Source organism: Myxocyprinus asiaticus, chromosome 18, assembly GCF_019703515.2.
Source record: "Myxocyprinus asiaticus isolate MX2 ecotype Aquarium Trade chromosome 18, UBuf_Myxa_2, whole genome shotgun sequence".
NCBI classification, from domain to species: domain Eukaryota; kingdom Metazoa; phylum Chordata; class Actinopteri; order Cypriniformes; family Catostomidae; genus Myxocyprinus; species Myxocyprinus asiaticus.
The window spans coordinates 31,601,398-31,621,139 of NC_059361.1; positions in this window are offsets into that span (position 1 = coordinate 31,601,398).

Sequence of the window (19,742 nt, forward strand, 5' to 3'; positions counted from 1 at the left end):
TCCAGGGAGCATCCAGCCACCGAACAACATGATCCACATTTTAACCTTTTCATGAGTAGGGTCTAAATTTCCCTGCATTGCCCTCTGGAGTGAGTTATTTCTGCATGTGACACTGCACAGCCGGTAGAGGGGGCAGAGTGTAGATGAGTATTTTTTTATTTTATTTAAATGTTTGATTTCTTGTCATTAAAAAATTAAAAATACTGTAATATAGTAAACATGTGAACAAATGGGTTATGTCTGCTGTACTGTATTTGTTTTTTTGTTTTTTTTTTGTTTATATACAGCTATAATAAAACAAATTAACAAATTATATTAGCAGTCCGGTTTGCCTATGCACAGTTTGACATTTCAGACATCGTGTGTGTGTGTCTGTGTGTCTGTGTGTGTGTGTGTGTGTGTGTGTGTAACAAGCACTAATGTAAACAGAGGTGTCTGCGTGATAATCGCGCTCAACATGTGTTCACAGTGAGTATATAATTTTAAACTGTTATCGTGGTGCTTTTGTGATAGTTTGACTCTGTTTCAGAAAATAGATGTATTATATGCCTGAAAAGATTGTTTGAGTTGCTGTATGTGTGAATGAACCTGCACCTAAGCAGATGTGGCCGCATGCATGGGAAGATCGCGTTTAGATATGATGGCTGTGCAAATACAAGCTGTGAACTGTTATCATGGTACTTTGGTGACAGTTTGGCTGTTTGTTACATAAAATACACATATTATGTGCTTGAAAAGACTTTGAGTAACTGTTTGTTTGACGAATGACAACCGCTACTAATGTAAAGAAACATTTCAGCACGCATCGAAGGAAGATCGTTTTTGATGTATTGACTGGGCGTATAAGAGCTGTAAACTTTATATCATGGTACTTTGCTGACAAGTTGGATGTAATTATATAAAATGAACTTATTTTGTGGTTTAAAAACTGTATGAGTAAAACCGCCTTTTCACTGGATCCAACAAATGACAGACCGGAAGTCATTCATTTCCAATAGAGAGTCGCACGGGGGCTGCGTGATGTTCTGACTGTCTCCAGATGCGACATTTTCAGATCTGATTTGAGCCTCAGCTGCATTAAAATATTTAAATTCGTGCGACTAGACCATATGCGACCGCCCGACCGGAAGTGATGTATTCATGCAAAACTATCAGCGCGAATTAAGAAATATCAATAGATTTTGTCCTAAACTTTTTTCTAAATGCCTGCTACTTCTGTATTTTGTAAAATTAATAATGTAGAAGAAAATTGTTTACATTGCAAATATCATAAAAAGCTTTTGGAATTACAGTAAACATGTGATTAAATGTGTACATGTGTCATTTATTTCTGCACACGCAAAACATACAGTTGTGCTCAAACGTTTGCATACCCTGGCAGAAACTGTGAAATTTTGGCATTGATTTTATTTAAGGATAGTGATCATATGAAGCCATTTATTATCATATAGTTGTTTGGCTCCTTTTTAAATCATAATGGTAACAGAAATTACCCAAATGGCCCTGATCAAAAGTTTACATTCCCTTGAATGTTTGGCCTTGTTTCAGACACACAAGGTGACACACACAGGTTTAAATTGCAATTAAAGGTTAATTTCCCACACCTGTGGCTTTTTAAATTGCAATTAGTGTCTGTGTGTAAATAGCCAATGAGTTTGTTAGCTCTCACGTGGATGCACTGAGCAGGCTAGATACTGAGCCATGGGGAGCAGAAAAGAACTGTCAAAAGACCTGTGTAACAAGGTAATGGAACTTTATAAAGATGGAAAAGGATATAAAAAGATATCCAGAGCCTTGAAAATGCCAGTCAGTACTGTTCAATCACTTATTAAGAAGTGGAAAATTCGGAGATCTCTTGATACCAAGCCAAGGTCAGGTAGACCAAGAAAGATTTCAGCCACAACTGCCAGAAGAATTGTTCGGGATACAAAGAAAAACCCACAGGTAACCTCAGGAGAAATACAGGCTGCTCTGGAAAAAGATGGTGTGGTTGTTTCAAGGAGCACAATATGACGATACTTGAACAAAAATGAGCTGCATGGTTGAGTTGCCAGAAAGAAGCCTTTACTGCGCCAATGCCACAAAAAAGCCCGGTTACAATATGCCTGACAACAACTTGACATGCCTCACAGCTTCTGGCACACTGTAATTTGGAGTGACGAGACCAAAATAGAGCTTTATGGTCACAACCATAAGCGTTATGTTTGGAGAGGGGTCAACAAGGCCTATATTGAAAAGAATACTATCACCACTGTGAAGCATGGTGGTGGCTCACTGATGTTATGGGGGGGTGTGAGCTCTAAAGGCACGGGGAATCTTATGAAAGCCGCGCATGAGACGCTCTTGGACATTCCAGCATGACAATGACCCTAAGCACAAGGCCAAGTTGACCCTCCAGTGGTTACAGCAGAAAAAGGTGAAGGTTCTGGAGTGGCCATCACGTCTCCTGACCTTAATATCATCGAACCACTCTGGGGAGATCTCAAACGTTTGGTCCATGCAAGACGACCAAAGACTTTGCATGACCTGGAGGCATTTTGCCAAAACGAATGGGCAGCTATACCACCTGCAAGAATTTGGGGCCTCATAGACAACTATTACAAAAGACTGCACGCTGTCATTGATGCTAAAGGGGGCAATACACAGTATTAAGAGCTAAGGGTATGCAGACTATTGAACAGGGGTCATTTAATTTTTTTCTTTGTTGCCATGTTTTGTTTTATGATTGTGCCATTCTGTTATAACCTACAGTTGAATATGAATCCCATAAGAAATAAAAGAAATGTGTTTTGCCTGCTCACTCATGTTTTCTTTAAAAAATGGTACATATATTACCAATTCTCCAAGAGTATGCAAACCTATTGAGCACAACTGTATTTAAAATCACATCTATGAATTTCTGATTCATATTTGCTGAATTAGGGTTGTTGCTGCTGTTAATTATCAAAATATTAACTATAAAAACAGTAATATGATAAATAATACTGTTAATGATAAATACTGAGTGAATATTAATCCTTAATTTTATTGAATTCATTCATCTGCTCAACAAAATCACACACAGTATTGTCATTCTGAGGTAAAGCTCATTGCAAGCAAAATGACAATTCATCACGACTGCCACTAGGGGGAGAAATATGACAGTCATATGTGAATGTCTGAGACGGTGAAAAGGTGGCTTAACTGTGCGAATATAAATTACAGGCGCTTGACCGGTGCAGCCTGTGTCAGCGTGAAAGACTATCTGAATATGGCAACTTGTAACGTATCTGACTGTTGCAGAAACCCATATGTTTGACGCTACTCTGCAGGGCCCAGTTATTAACCGTCACATATGTGTGACAGTACCTATGAAAGTGCCTCCTGCTATTGTTTTGAATGAGTTCAACATATCTTCCTTAGGAATAAAATGTCTCTCTCTCAGTTTGTGCATCTCAGCCATGGGTTAATTTAAATTTCCACTCATGACAGAAATCAACATAAAATTAAAAAAAAAACATTAAACTTTTTTTATTTTTTTTTATGAATTTCCAATTATCAGCCAGTCAACATACATAATTTGCTATTATTATAAAGTCATATCTCCCCTTTCAATTTCTCTTTTCTCTTGAATTCTCTCACCATACAGAAGTGTTCTGCTAATTCTGGTGTTACAGGGTAGTGTAGCTTTATCTTGTCATTAAAAGGCTTCTTTTGAAAATAGTTGACCATCTCCACAAGGCTAAAAAACTCAGTTTTCTGACAACATATACATGATGTCATCTCTGTATATCAGATGATGCTCGATATCCCCTTCAACTCTGAATTTCAAGAAAACAAATAAACAAATTAAGATGAATACTGAGAGGTTAGTAAGTGCCTGTGAGGAATAGAGAGGAAAAAAATCTGAGGAACCTGATGAGGGAAAAGGTGTCAGGCTCTTTTCTTTGTCTGATGAGGAAGGCTCCATCTCGAGGAATCCTCAGCAGATAGTCCTCTGCCTCATCTGGACTGAGATTACTGTAAAACAACTTTAAGATGAAAACGGTTTGACATTTGGCTTTGGCTCTCTAGCTGTTTCTATTAGTTTTAATGGTATACAAACGATCTGTCATTCCACTGAAAGGCATACAGTATATACTCACTGAGTGCTTTATTAGGAACACTATGGTCATAATAAAGTGCCCGATGTGGTCTGTTGTAGCCCATCCGCCTCAAGGTTCAACGTGTTGTGCATTCTGCTACTACAATTGTACGGAGTGGTTATCTGAGTTACCGTAGCCTTTCTATCAGCTCGAACCAGTCTGGCCATTCTCCGTTGACCTCTCTCATCAACAAGGCGTTTCTGTCCACAGAACTTCCGCTCACTGGATGTTTATTGTTTCTGGCACCATTCTGAGTAAACTCTAGAGACTGTTGTGTATGAAACTCCCAGGAGATCAGCAGTTACATAAATACTCAAACCAGCCTGTCTGGCACCAAAAATCATGCCACGGTCCAAATCACTGAGATCACATTTTTCCCCATTCTGATGGATGATGTGAACATTAACTGAAGCTCCTGACTCGTATCTGCTTGATTTTATGCACTGCTGCCACACGATTGGCTGATTATATAATTGCATGTATAAGTCGGTGTTCCTAAAAAACTGTTAAAAGTTGATTGTCTTGATGGGACATTATAATGCATTATAAATTTGAAGAATTTATACAACTTATAAATACAATGTCTATTATCTCAATTACTTACCTTATTTTCATCATCCCTTTTCTCCTCAGAATAGTACAGCTTGTTATCTGAGATCACACAGTCATGCTTGTAAAACCATGCTTTTGTAAAAAAACATATTGAAAAAATATAAAATTGGCAGCAAATCAGTTATTAATAGGTGAACCAAACATCTGTATCTGTCTTTTTCTGTCTCAAAGCAGATCATATACAATATATATACACACACACAGAATATACACTACCGTTCAAAAGTTTGGGGTCACTTGCATGAAATGTTTCTCATGATCTTAAAAATCTTTTGATCTGAAGGCATATGCTTAAATGTTTGAAATTCATTTTGTAGACAAAAATATAATTGTGCCAACATATTAATTTATTTAATTACAAAACAAAAATGTTATTTAAAAAAAAAAGGTTTTGAAATGGATGACTTGGACTAAATAATTAATATTTAATAATTAAGATAATTAACTATCTTTTTAAGATTTTGGAAATGTATGGGTTCGGGAGTACATTTATTGGTTGGATTAAGTTACTTTATAGACACCCTGTAGTGGCGGTACAAACAAATGGATTAATTTCAGATTATTTCACTCTGGATAGGGGCACTCGGCAGGGCTGCCCTCTTTCCCCATTATTGTTCTGTCTTGCCCTGGAACCATTAGCAGCTGCAATAAGAAAGGAGGATGATTTTCCAGGGGTGATGGTGGGAGTTGTGGCACATAAGCTTCTGCTTTACGCAGATGATATTTTATTGTTTGTCTCTGAACCTACTAGATCTATGCCTTGCCTCCACAGGATTATTCATTCCTTTTCCAAGTTCTCAGGACACAAAGTCAGTTGGGCTAAATCGGAAGCTTTGGCTCTGACAGCGTACTGCCCAGTAACGGCTTTTCAGCCGGGCACCTTCCAGTGGCCCAAACAGGGCATTAAGTATTTGGGGATTTTATTCCCAGCAAATTTGTCTGATTTAGTTAGTGTCAATTTTGACCCTTTAATAAAAAGATTTTCGAGCGATGTGGGCAGGTGGGCTTCATTACATTTATCGATGATTGAGAAGGTTAATGTTATTAAAATGAATTGTATTCCAAAATTTAACTACCTGCTACAATCTCTCCCTGCAGATGTCCCCCTCTCTTATTTCAAGGAATTTGATAGCATAGCGAAGTCCTTCATTTGGAATGGTAAACGTCCCAGATTGCATTTTAATAAGTTACATAGGCCAATTGACAAAGGAGGGCTAGGCCTACCCAAGATTTAGTTTTATTATTATTCATTCAGTCTCAGACATTTGGCTCATTGGTCACTTCCACCTGAGAGAGCCCCTCCCTGGTTTGTTATTGAACAGGCAGTTCTTGCCCCTATTTCGGCATTACAAATCATCTCTATCAAACTAATCGAAAAAGTTAAGTTATACCCCGTTATTTCATATTTACACTCGGTTTGGACTAAAGTGTCCAGATTGTTTAAATTGGACACTTATTTAAATGTTGCCTCGAGCATATGGCAGAACCCAAGATTGTGTATTGGCAAGTCCCCTTTCTGCTGGCCAGAGTGGATTGTAAGGGGGGGTTGCTACACTCAGTGACCTACATGAAAGTGGAGTGTTGAGATCATTTGAAAACTTGGTCCAACATTTTGGGATCCCCAGACCTCAGTTTTATAGGTATTTACAACTGCGCCACCTGCTTTGTTCTATTTTTGGGAGTAGCACACATCCCCCCAAAGGAGGCAGATGCTTTGGGAGAGGTGATTGCGGCTTTTGGAAAAGGTCATGAGGCATCAGTGTACTACTCCCTGTTAATTCAGAGTATGGGGGATGGAGCCTTAACTTCTCTCAAGAGAGTATGGGAGAAAGATTTCAACTTGGCATTGGAGGAAGGAGTGTGGGCTTAGATTCTTAAAAACATTAAGTCTGCATCTAGAGATGCAAGGGTGCGTCTTATACAATTCAAAATTTTGCATAGATTTTATTGGACCCCATCTAGACTGTATAGACTTGGTCTTAAAGACACTCTCACCTGCTGGTGATGCCAGTCGGAGGATGGAGATATGGCCCATGTTTTTTGGTGGTGTGTCGAGATCCAGAAATTCTGGTCGAAGGTTCAGAATTTTGTGTGCGACGTGGTTGCACTCGGGTTTCGTTTTGCCCCAGACTTTGTGTTCTGAGCGATGGGGCGGTCATCGATGTGGGGGATGGCCATATAGAGAACTAGGTTCTGACCTGTGTAATGATCGCCAGGCAGGTTATTTTGAGGGGTTGGAGGTCAGCTGGTGCGCTCCCATATCCGGAGTGGTGCACGGAGGTGGGGAGGGTGGCAACTTATGAGGAGGTGTCATCGGGAAGACGGGGAGGCTTGGATATGTTTATACAGAAATGGGGCAGGTATTTGGAGTTTTGGAGGGCTCTCAGGTGGGGTGTGGAGAGAGTAGTGTAATATAGTTAGTATGATTATTATGTGTGTGTATGTATGTACTGTATGTATGTGTATATATACATACAGTACATACATGTATGTATATGTATGTATTTATGTTTTTTTATACATACATATACAAACATAAATGCATACACACACATATATATATATATATATATATATATATATATATATATGTATGTATATGTATATATATATATATATGTGTATATGTGTGTACTGTATATACATATATATATATATATATCTATATATATATACATATATGTATATGTACACACATGGTATATGTATATATTTTTGTGGGTATGTGTGTGTCTGTTTAAATGTTGATTTCTATATATATACTTATATATGATCATAGGTTTATTTATAGGGTTATGAGTATAAATATTGATTTATATATATATATATATATATATAAAATATATGTTGTACATTTCATTGTTATTGTATGATTTAATAAAAAATGTTAATTACAAAAAAAAAAAAAGAAAAGCAGCCACTAAGTGCCCAGCATATAGATGGGAACTCCTTCAATACTGTTTAAAAAGCATCCCAGGGTGATACCTCAAGAAGTTGGTTGAGAAAATGTCAAGAGTACATTTCTGCAAAATCTAGGCAAAGTGTGGCCACTTTGAAGATGCTAAAATATAACACAGTTTTGATTTATTTTGGATTTTTTAGTCACAACATAATTCCCATATTTCCATTTCTATTATTCTATAGTTGCGATGACTTTACTATTATTCTAAAATGTAAAAAAATAAATAAAAAATAAAGAATGAGTAAGTGACCCTAAACTTTTGAACGGTAGTGTATATACAGTATATACTGTATATCATTTTAAAGTACCTTATTAATCGGATCCCAGATGTAGAGATCTCCTTCCTTCTCTATTCCACTGCTTTCTTTACCTTTTCTGAACTGCTTTGAAAAATAAAAAAATAAAATTATTAAATTGAAGGACAGAAACTGTAAAAACACAAAATACCAAAAGAAGAAGAAGAAGAAGAAACTTATAACACCTAACACTGCCTTCATTTATTCAAATCCTTAAAATTTCACATTTATACTTTCGGCAAAAAGATTTTAAAATTGTTGGAGAAAAGGAAACATGGTCTAATATGGAGAAATAAAAAAATAATAAAAAACAGAAAGACAGGTATGTACAACATATGTACCTTCTGCCTGTAAATGTTTCCAATTGTTCTGAAGCTATCCAATTTTCCTTTTACACCCATGTTTCTTTTTTCTTCCTCAAGTTGTTCAGAACAAACAGAAAATTACACATAATAAGACAAATCAGAAAATAATATTAACCAACTTATGTGTGCATTTATTATGTTAGACATATGAAAATAGTTATTTTTTCATAATTCTGGACATGACGACTGTTACGTCACTCGCTGCTAACTGATATAGATATACCAAATACTGACTATACTTCCACTGTCTGAACAAACAAATGCAATTTCATAACTTTCTAAATTACTTTTGTGGACTCTCAGTCCAAAAAATCACATTTGAACTGAGAGCAGTGTTGACAAAGCCTTAGTAAACAGCCTTAGACTACTTAATTAATAGAAATGTAACAAAATATTATAAAGATATCATAAATAAATGTATAGTTAGGGTCGTTGGTGGATTATATATCCTTGTAATGTGATTGACAGGATTAGATGAATACGTTTCTGCCAGACTTTCTTTTGAACTCCATTTGTAGAAAGCTTTATGACTTTAATGGTGTGATCGTTGTCTTGTATTTTCTGGTGCTGTTAAAGAGAGTAGAGAATCATGCACTGTGACACACTGATAACACAGCATTGTTACTCAATGTACTGAACTAAAGCTTTGTTTTCTACCTTGATGATGATTTTACCCTTCAGCTGGTTTGGTGTAGGCAGTTGATCTGCTTCTGTTTCAAATGTCTCAGTCAAGAGTTTGTCTTGGAACACATCCCGTAACATCTTAGCCATCATTTTCTGTTGCGTGATATCACAGTGTTCTTCAATGGACAGCACCACAGGGTACCTGCCAAAAGTTTTACACTGATGTAGTAACATTGATATTGTTAAATTTACACTGAACAATGATAATGTAATCAAATAAATGTGTTAATAATATCTGTTGTTGAGGACTAACTCAACAAGCATGATCATTGATGGCCTTCACCACATCCCTAAACTTTATCTTTGAGGTCATGGTCTGACCATGGTATATGACAGGTTCCTCTGGACCATTCCAGCAGTCCACTGCATTACACAAAAAATAATAAATAACATTCATTTTAACCATAAAATATAAAAGTAACTATCCTTTAAGGCCAAACAACAACAAAAAATGAAGTCAACAACCTGGGCTGCATTTCCCAAAAGGATTGCAAGCTTAAGTTGATTGTAGAGACCATTGGCGTCAATGGTCTCTACGATCAACTTAAGCTTACAATGCTTTTTACAATTACATTTTTCAATATGAATCCTTTTATACAGATGAAGCAAAACGGACATAAAAAAAAAATTAGAAATACAGGTGTAGTTCATTAACACTCAATGCAGCGACAACCCAGCCTCAGGCAGCATACATAAGCTTCTACTGATGACTTACTGCACAGTTGATCACCAGTTAAATACCTGTGAAAAAAGTAAAAACATGAAGTAACACAGGAAGTCCTCAAGGAGCTGCGTGTGTTCCCTATCTATCACTCACTCGATGTTGTGTCGATGTAGTGACACTAGGGGTCACCCTTTGGAGCCCCAAACACCTCTGATCTTTGAGAAAAGGCCAATGGGAATTGGCGAGTGGAATTTGCATGCCACTCCCCCGGACATACGGGTATAAAAGGAGCTGGCTCGCAACCACTCATTCAGATTTTCTCTTCGGAGTCGAGCGGTTGTGTTCAGTGAGCTGAATTCCTCTGCCGGTCCATTCACCTCAAAAAAGCTGTTGGATTTACGGTGCATTACAGCGGTTTCTCCCCCTCGTGCACCGGTGGAGTGCAGAGAACGCACCTGGGTGCTTCAGCAGCATAAAAGAGTATATTCTTCTACTGAAAGAGTATATTTTCCTTCTAAAAGAGTGGCACTGACAGAGAGCGTCTTTTTAAAGATGTCTTTCCGTCTGTGTTTAATTCCTGGTTGCGGTCATTATCTCTCCGCTTCCGACGGCCATGATTGCTGTCTCATGTGCTTGGGCGCTGCCCACACGGAGACAGCGTTCATGGACGGGTCATGACCTCACTGCGAGAACAGAGGGAAAGCCTTCATCAGAGGGAAAGCCACCCCAGCGGCTCCCCGGCTCGGTCCTTCTACCTACAGGTATGAGGCCTCGTCGGTTAGCACTGGGGGCGATTTGGGGACCCCAGTGGGAGCTGCTCTGCCGGGTAACCTCCCAAGGACCTCCCAATCCCCATTATGCTCATTTGCCCTGGTCGAGTTCTGGGATGAGACCGCCGGCTCGTCTCAGGGCAAGTTCGCGATCTCATTCAGCTCTCGTGAAGTGGATGAGCTCTCGATCACAGCATCGGAGAGCGGGCTGGTCCAGTCTGACGCCGAAGACTCAACTGGGCTCCCACCTTCGGGACACGGAGCTGGCGGCCATGCTTGCCCGGGTGGCTGCGAGCGTCAGGCTGGAGTGGAACCCTCCACTCCCCCCTGAACCCTCACAGCTTGACGATTGGTTCCTGGGCTCAGAGCGCCGCTCACGGCCATGCCCCATCCCAGTCTCTTTCTTCCCAGAGGTGCATGAGGAGCTCATGAGATCGTGGCAGGCACCTTTCACTGCCCGGACCCAATCTCTCAGCTCCTCCGCTTTCACTACCCTTGACGGTGGTGCTGCCAGGGGGTACTCGGCGATTCTCCAGATGGATAAGGCGGTTGCGGTGCCGGCGTGCAGTCGCCTGCAGGAAGCAGACGCCCCCCCGTCTCATGGCCCACTGCCAAGAACCCGAGGAAGGCTTCAAAGCGCTCCTGAGATGGGCGACCCAGGGACATGGAGACCCGCTGCATTGGAGGTGGTAAGCAGACCACTCCATCCCCCGGTGGAGGGCCGGGAGGAGAATCTTTGGTTTTCCTTTTCAAGAAAAGAGCGGTTTCCTCATTCCCTGGGTCAAACATCCAGTGTTCATGGCCATCATTATCATGACCGCCGGACACCGCACCTTTACGGCAGGCACGGTGCTCCAGAGGCAGGCCCCCCGCCCCTGCGTGTCCAGCTGTGGCACAAACACACCCATGCCAGGGCGGTTGTGATGGACTATGAGGACGGTTTCCCTCCTCACCCTCCCTGACCAGTCCTATGGTGGGTATCTGGAGCCAGGAAAGTGCTTCGATGTCCCCAGTCTCAGCACGGCCACGAGTTCGGGATTCGAGCCCCCTCAACGTGGCGCCTCAGGCTTCGCCCCACCGCGAGGCCCCACCTGCTGGTACATCTGATGTGATTGTCCCCTTGGTCCCCCTCGCCCGGAGCTTGGAGGTGTGGTGTGCACTCTCCAACCTGTCGCGATGGCTGACCAGGACCATCCTACTTGGCTATGCGATTCAGTTTGCCAGGCATCTGTCCGGGTTCAACAGCATCCGTTTCACCTCAGTGAAGGGCGAGAACGCCGCTGCCCTGCATACGGAGATCGGGACCCTTCTGCGGAAGGACGCGATAGAGCCTGTCCCTCCAGCCGATATGAAGAAGGGGTTCTACAGCCCCTACTTCATCGTACCAAAGAAAGGCGGTGGGTTGTGGCCAATCTTAAACCTGTGAGTACTGAACCGGGCCTTGCACAGACTCCCGTTCAAGATGCTGATGCAGAAATGCATTTTAGCAAGCATTCGGCATCAAGATTGGTTGCGCCGGTAGACCTGAAGGACATGTACTTCCACATCTCAGTTTTACCTCAACACAGGCCCTTCCTGCGGTTTGCCTTCGAGGGCCAGGCATACCAGTACAAGGTCCTCCCCTTCAGTCTGTCCCTGTCACCTCGCATCTTCACGAAAGTCATTGAGGCAGCCCTTCCCAAGGGGGCATCCGCATCCTCAACTACCTCGATGACTGGCTAATTCTAGCTCACTCTAGAGACTTGTTGTGTGCGCATAGGGACCTGGTGCTCAGGCACCTCAGCCGGTTTGGGCTTTGGGTCAACTGGGAAAAGAGCAAGCTCTCCCCGGTTCAGAGCATCTCTTTTCTCAGGTTGGAGTTAGACTCAGTCTCGATGATGGCATGCCCTCGAGCGAGCATGCGCAGTCAGTGCTGAACTGCCTGAAGTTGTTCAGGCAGAGAATGGCAGTCCCACTGAAGCAATTTCAGAGGCTCCTGGGGCATATGGCGTCCTCGGCGGCGGTCACGGTGCTCAGGCTGATGCATATGAGACCGCTTCAGCGCTGTGGATGCACTGTTGTGGCAGGCCACGCTCAGGGGAGAGTGGAGACTCCACCCCAGGTGGTCCAGCTGATTTGGAGTCGATTCGGTCAAGCGCAGGTAGACCTGTTCGCTTCTCGGGAATCCTCCCACTGCCCGCTCTGGTATGCCCTGACCGAGGCTCCCCTTGGCACAGATGCGCTGGCACACAGCCAGCAAGTATGCGTACCCCCCAGTGAGCCTACTTGCACAGACCCTGTGCAAGGTCAGGGTGGACGAGGAGCAGGTCATCCTAGTAACTCCTTACTGGCCCACCCAGACTTGGTTCTCGGACCTCACACTCCTCACAACAGCCCCCCCTGGCGAATTCCCCTGAGGAAGTACCTTCTTTCTCAGGGACGGGGCACCATCTGGCACCCCGGTGGTAGACACGATCACTCAGGCTAGGGCTTCCTCTACGAGGTGCCTGTATGCCTTGAAGTGATGTCTGTTCGCTAAGTGGTGTTCTTCCCGACGCGAAGACCCCCAGAAATGCGCAGTCATGTCGGTGCTTTCCTTCCTGCAGGAGAGGCTGGAGGGGCGGCTGTCCCCCTCCACCTTGAAGTTGTACGTGGCCGCTGTAGTGGCGCACCATGATGCAGTTGATGGTAAGTCTCTCGGGAAGCATGACCTGATCATCAGGTTCCTTAGAGGCATGAGGAGGCTGAATTCTCCCAGACCGCACCTCATTCCCTCATGGGATCTCTCCATGATCCTACGGGGCCTGCGGGGAGCCCAGTTTCAGCCCCTGGAGTCAGTTGAGCTAAAGGCACTCTCTTTGAAGACTGCCCTCCTGACTGCGCTAACGTCAATCAAGAGGGTAGGGGACCTGCAGGCATTCTCTGTCAGCGACACATGCCTGGAGTTCGGTCCGGGCTACTCTCACGTGGTCCTGAGACCCCGATGGGGCTATGTGCCCAAGGTTCCCACGACCCCATTTCAGGATCAGGTGGTGAACCTGCAAGCGCTGCTCCAGGAGGAGGCAGACCCAGCCTTGTCATTGCTGTGTCCGGTGCATGCTTTGTGCATCTATTTGGATCGCACGCAGAGTTTTAGACGCTCTGAGCAGCTCTTTGTCTGCTTTGGAGGACAGCGGAAAGGGAACGCTGTCTCCAAACAGAGGATCGCCCACTGGGTCATTGATGCCATCGCCTTGGCATATCATGCCCAGGACGTGCCACCCCCCTTGGGGCTATGAGCATACTCTACCAGGAGTGTGGCGGCCTCCTGGGCCCTGACCAATGGTGCCTCTTTAGCAGACATCTGTAGAGCAACACCCAATACCTTCGCGAGATTCTACAATCTCCGGGTTGAGCCGGTTTCGTCCCGTGTATTGTCAGGTATTGCAGGACAACTGGCCATGTGTACCACTTGCGCATAGCACCTTTCCCCTCCTGGAGGGGGAGACGTGTGCTTTTTACCCCCCAGCCATGTTTACGAGACCGTGGACCCTGGATGTCCTTCCTCTTTAGCCCTGTGGCAGGTGAGTTCGCGGAGAAACTCGATGCTGGCTCAGTATGTGTGCTAGTATGCCCTGTACTGGGGTAGGTGCTACACATGCGCTGGTTGCCTGTCTGTAACCCCGAGTGATGTATCTTCCGTGAGACGGTTTCCCTGTTGGTAAAACTGCATCTTCCTTGGGCAGAGTCCCTCTCTGCCACTGGTCGCCATATTTGTAGAGCTCCATCCCCTCTGGGTAGGACCTACCACGGGGACTTCTCCACATGCGACACTGCCGACAAAACTAGGTAAGACCATGTGACGTATTTCCACACAATTACCTCCCCTTCGGGCAGGGTGTGGTCTCTGCGGTGACACCCCCCCAATGCGGACACTTATGGCCCCCAGCTAATCGATTTCCACTCTTTTTTTGGGGAGAATAAGGAAGAGAAGATGCCAAGGGTGGGGTAGCCTGTCCCCATTTTTGGGCAGTCAACTTGTCCCCGAGGTGCGGGGGACCGTATGACGCTCGTAGGAGCATTGGGGGAGGTTACGTGACGGCTAGGTGCGCTGGCTACGAGGCACGCAATGGTCTGCCCGTCTCGCACCACCAGTACACGTAACACAGTTCAGTTAGTTTTGGCGTTTCGTATAGGGACTCCTAGTGTCACTACATTGACACAACGTTGTGTCCCTCCTGTCACAACAATGAACTACCCACTGAAATGGCCGGGACCTCGTCTCGGGTCCTCAGCACAAAACCTGAATGAGTGGTTGCGAGCCAGCTCATTTTATACCCGTATGTCCGGGGGGGTGGCATGCAAATTCCACTCACCAATTCCCATTGGCCTTTTCTCAAAGATCAGAGGTGTTTGGGGCTCCCAAGTGTGACCCCTAGTGTCACTACATCGACACAACATCTCATTCCCTCCATCAGGGAATGGAGGTTATGAAAGTAACCAGGATGTTTTATGAGCAAGCATGAAGAACAGCAATACTGACATGTTGTGTGACGAGTTGATCCAGTAGTGAGTTAGAGGGTTGTTCATATCTAGTTGACAGATCTCTGAGAACTTCTCATCCCAAATAGAGGTTTCTTTGGAGAAGAGAAAACTGAGGAACTAAAAAGAAATCCGTGTGAAAATTGCAAATGCAAATGAACACAAAGCCTAACCGAATCACGGATGTTTTTACAATTTAGCCGTAACATCGGTTTGACATTGGATCTCATTTGAAAAGCCTCATATTTCTTCTGACTACAGTATTTTGAGACCTGAACATGATATGCAGATTCTTCATTATTATAATATTTTCTTTTATTGCTCTCGATTGCAATTGTTTTTAAACAGCAGAATAAGTTTTTTTTATTGATGAAACCAAACTAAACCAAACAGATCTTCATAACCTATACCTCTCCAATAGTAAACTCTGGGTCATTGGATTTCCTCAAGGTATCATCGATGAATATGGTCATCAACTTTCGTACTTGATTACATTTTTTGGCCCAAGCCTCCTACAGACAGAAACAAACATATAGTTCATTTTTGAATGAAAGACTGTTTTCCTCATGGGTAGGATGATATGGATGAATGGTTGTGTGACTGGGTGTATGGAAGGATGGATAATAGATAAGATTAATAGGATGGATAAGATAGATAGAAAGACTTCTGTCTACTCTTTGCTTATATAAAAGGAATAGTTGAAAATCATGGAGCAGAATTGCAGAGGAATCAGGCTTATTAGTGTTCCTGCAGAGAAATACATACAAAATACTCTTAAATCATAAAAAAAATATATATAAAATAATAATAATAATAATAATCTATAAGCTGCATGAGTTCACAAGGCCTTTAAAAAGTCATATCATGTTTTTTCCTGTGGTTACCTTTAATGTTATAATGTTATATTTATGTGCAAAACCAGTAATAAGTTAATTCAAACAGTCCAAGTTTTTAATGAAATTTTTTTCTGAAAGTGACAGTATGTTTTAATAGTACAATGAACTGTCTTATTTCAAAAGATCAAGGACATTTTAGTTTCTCATGATATGACCATTTTAAGCAAATATACAACATTTTACCTCATTATGAAGGCTGCGGGGCCCTTTTCAAACTCTTCTAGTATCTAACAAAATTATAAAGATAATATTTAAACTAGGGCTCATATGATAATAGACAAATAAACATGTTCAATACTAATACTGTAATGACCTCCATGTATAATGGAATTGATCACCAACTAACCTCTAACTCAAAATGCTTTCTACACAGCAAAACAGAATTGCACTCACCATTTTCTGGTTTTCAAACATCAGAAGATTGTAGAATTTGTAAAACTGCTCAAAATCCAGGACTTCTTTCTTTGCTCCCACCATCTGAAAATACAATGTTCAGATGTGTAATATATGACACAAAATACTCTCTACTCTCTAAAGAGTATTCGATAATAAGGAATAGTCTACTACATCATATGCAAAATATTCAGTTCATTCAGAATGTACAATGCAGGTTATATGCCACATACAGTTGAAGTCAGAAGTTTACATACACTTAAGCCAAATACATTTAAACTCAGTTTTTCACAATTCTTGACATTTAATCTTAGAAAACATTCCCTGTCTTAGGTCAGTTAGGATCACTACTTTATTTTAAGAATGTGAAATGTCAAAATAATTGTAGAGAGAATGATATATTTCAGATTTTATTTCTTTCAACACATTCTCAGTGGGTCAGAAGTTTACATACACTTTGTTAGTATTTGGTAGCATTGCCTTTAAATTGTTTAACTTGGGTCAGATGTTTTGGGTAGCCTTCCAAAAGCTTCTCACAATAAGTTGCTGGAATTTTGGCCCATTCCTCCAGACAGAACTTGTGTAACTTGAGTCAGGTTTGTAGGCCTCCATGCTCGCACATGGTTTTTCAGTTCTGCCCACAGATTTTCTATCAGATTGAGGTCAGGGCTTTGTGATGGCCACTCCAATACCTTGACTTTGTTGTCCTTAAGCCATTTTGCCACAACTTCGGAGGTGTGCTTGTGGTCATTGTCCATTTGGAAGACCCATTTGCGACCGAGCTTTATCTTCATGGCTGATGTCTTGTGATGTTGCTTCAATATATCCACATAATTTTCCTTCCTCATGATGCCATTTATTTTGTGAAGTGCACAAGTCCCTCCTGCAGCAAAGGACCCCCACAACATGATGCTGCCACCCCCATGATTCACAGTTTGGATGGTGTTCTTCAGCTTGCAAGCCTCACCCTTTTTCCTCCAAACATAACGATGGTCATTATGGCCAAAAAGTTCCATTTTTGTTTCATCAGACCAGAGGAAATTTCTACAAAAAGTAAGATCTTTGTCCCCGTGTGCACTTGCAAACTGTAGTCTGGCTTTTTTATGGCAGTTTTGGAGCATTGGCTTCTTCCTTGCTGAGCAGCCTTTCAGTTTATGTCGATATAGGACTCATTTTACTGTGGATATAGATACTTGTCTACCTGTTTCCTCCAGCATCTTCACAAGGTCCTTTGCTGTTTTTCTGGGATTGATTTGCACTTTTTGCACCAAACTACGTTCATCTCTTCGAGACAGAATGTGTCTCCATCCTGAGTGATATGATGGCTGCGTGGTCCCATGGTGTTTATACTTGCGCACTATTGTTTGTACAGATGAACGTGGTACCTTCAGGTGTTTGGAAATTGCTCCCAAGGATGAACCAGACTTGCGGAGGTCCACACATTTTTTTCTGCTGTCTTGGCTGATTTCTTTAGATTTTCCCGTGATGTCAAGCAAAGAGGCACTGAGTTTGAAGGTAGGCCTGAAAATACAGCCACATGAACACCTCCAATTCAGTATACATCCTATCAGAAGCTAATTGTCAATTTGTCTAAAGGCTTTACATCATTTTCAGGAATTTTTCAAGCTGCTTAAAGGCACAGTTAACTTAGTGTATGTAAATTTCTGACCCACTGGAATTGTGATATAGTCATTTAAAAGTGAAACAATCTGTCTGTAAACAATTGTTGGAAAAATTACTTGTGTCATGCACAAAGTAGATGTCCTAAACGACTTGCCAAAACTACAGTTTGCTAATATTAAATCTGTGGAGTGGTTAAAAAATGAGTTTTATTGACTTCAATCTAAGTGTATGTAAAATTCTGAATTCTGACAACGCAAATCTATTCTCCAGAAAACGACCACCTGGTACTGTAAAGTTCATCTGTGGCAAAAGAGACTTCAACTCTTTCAGGGTGATACTGTGGGAGACAGACAGCATGAAAGAGCAGTAATTGTGCGAGACAGGAACTATAATGAATGTTCTGTGACAGTGGATGAGAGGAGAGTGCAAAAGAAAGAGGAGAACATGTTTTTCTTTGTCTGATCAACAGAGTACATCTGCTTCCTCAGCCAACTAAAGTAGAGGGAAAAACAGTAAATAAAGCACATCATTAGTATTAGAGTTTACAGATCAACTACAATTACGTTGTGTGTGTGTGTGTGTGTGTGTGTGTGTGTGTAGGTTTTACTTTACCAAATGTCCCCACAAGGATAGTAAAACCTGAGATCACCTGTGTTGTGAGGACCAGCCAGCGGTCTTCACAAGGGAAATGGCATATTAAATGATGTTTTTTTGAAAATGTAAAAATGCAAAAAGGTTTCTGTGAGGTTTAGAGGTAGGGTTAGGGTTATGGGATAGAATCTATAGTTTGTACAGTATAAAAATCATTATGTCTATGGAGGTGTGTGTGTGTGTGTGTGTGTATACCTCTCTATAATCTCTGGTGTGTCAGTGTCTTCTGTCTGAGTAACTCCAATCCTGTCAACCATTTTTCTGCTTCTTCCACTGAATCAGCTGTTGAACATCAAATACTGTACCATCGCAATATAAGCACAGACAATGCAGTATAATCATAATAACATTGTGAGATGGTGTAGTGATCAAAGGTGAGCAAAACAGTGTGCCTTTTGTGTATGCTATCAAATATTTTAACTAGTTTTTTTACCATTTAGCTAAAGTGATATCTAATGCCATCTTGTGCATTTACGATGTGCAAGGGATTTTATGCCTATCACTCATACTCAGTGATTTTAGAATAAACTCAGATCCATAGAAGATGGTGAAACAGGTTTCACTGTCCTGCTGAACAACTTTGTCAGATTGCCGAAAGATTTTTTGAAATTTGTTTCCCCTGTTCTCATTAAATCGCTGGAAATCCTTGAATGTCTACCATTGACGGACCTCTTTGATCTAAAAAATGTCCACTGTAAATACACTTACAAAAATAAACATATCTTTTTTAAGAAAATTGTAAATTACATTTTTAAACACATCACACCAGAGCAAGGTACTTCCTACATTGAGTCGTATATTTTAATTAGAATTTTATTTAACTGATTTCATATTCCAGGATATGATGTCACGGGGGAGGACTTCTGACATTCACATGCTCTTTAAAACTTTCACATCTCTCCTCTGCCCTCCCACTCCCACATCCTCTCTAACAGCTGATGACTTTACCACTTTTTTCACAGACAAAATAACAAATAATCACAAATCACAAAAAACAAATAATGTTATATAAAAAAATTAAAATATATTGTCTACTCACTTTCCTGCAACAATAAAACAAGCAGCTTTAAAATATGTATTCTTTTTATTTATTTATTTATTGGATTTTCTCCCCTTTTCTCCCCAATCTGGCATGCCCAATTCCCAATGTGCTCTAGGTCCTCGTGGTGGCGTTGTGATGCGCCTCAGTCCGGGTGGTGGAG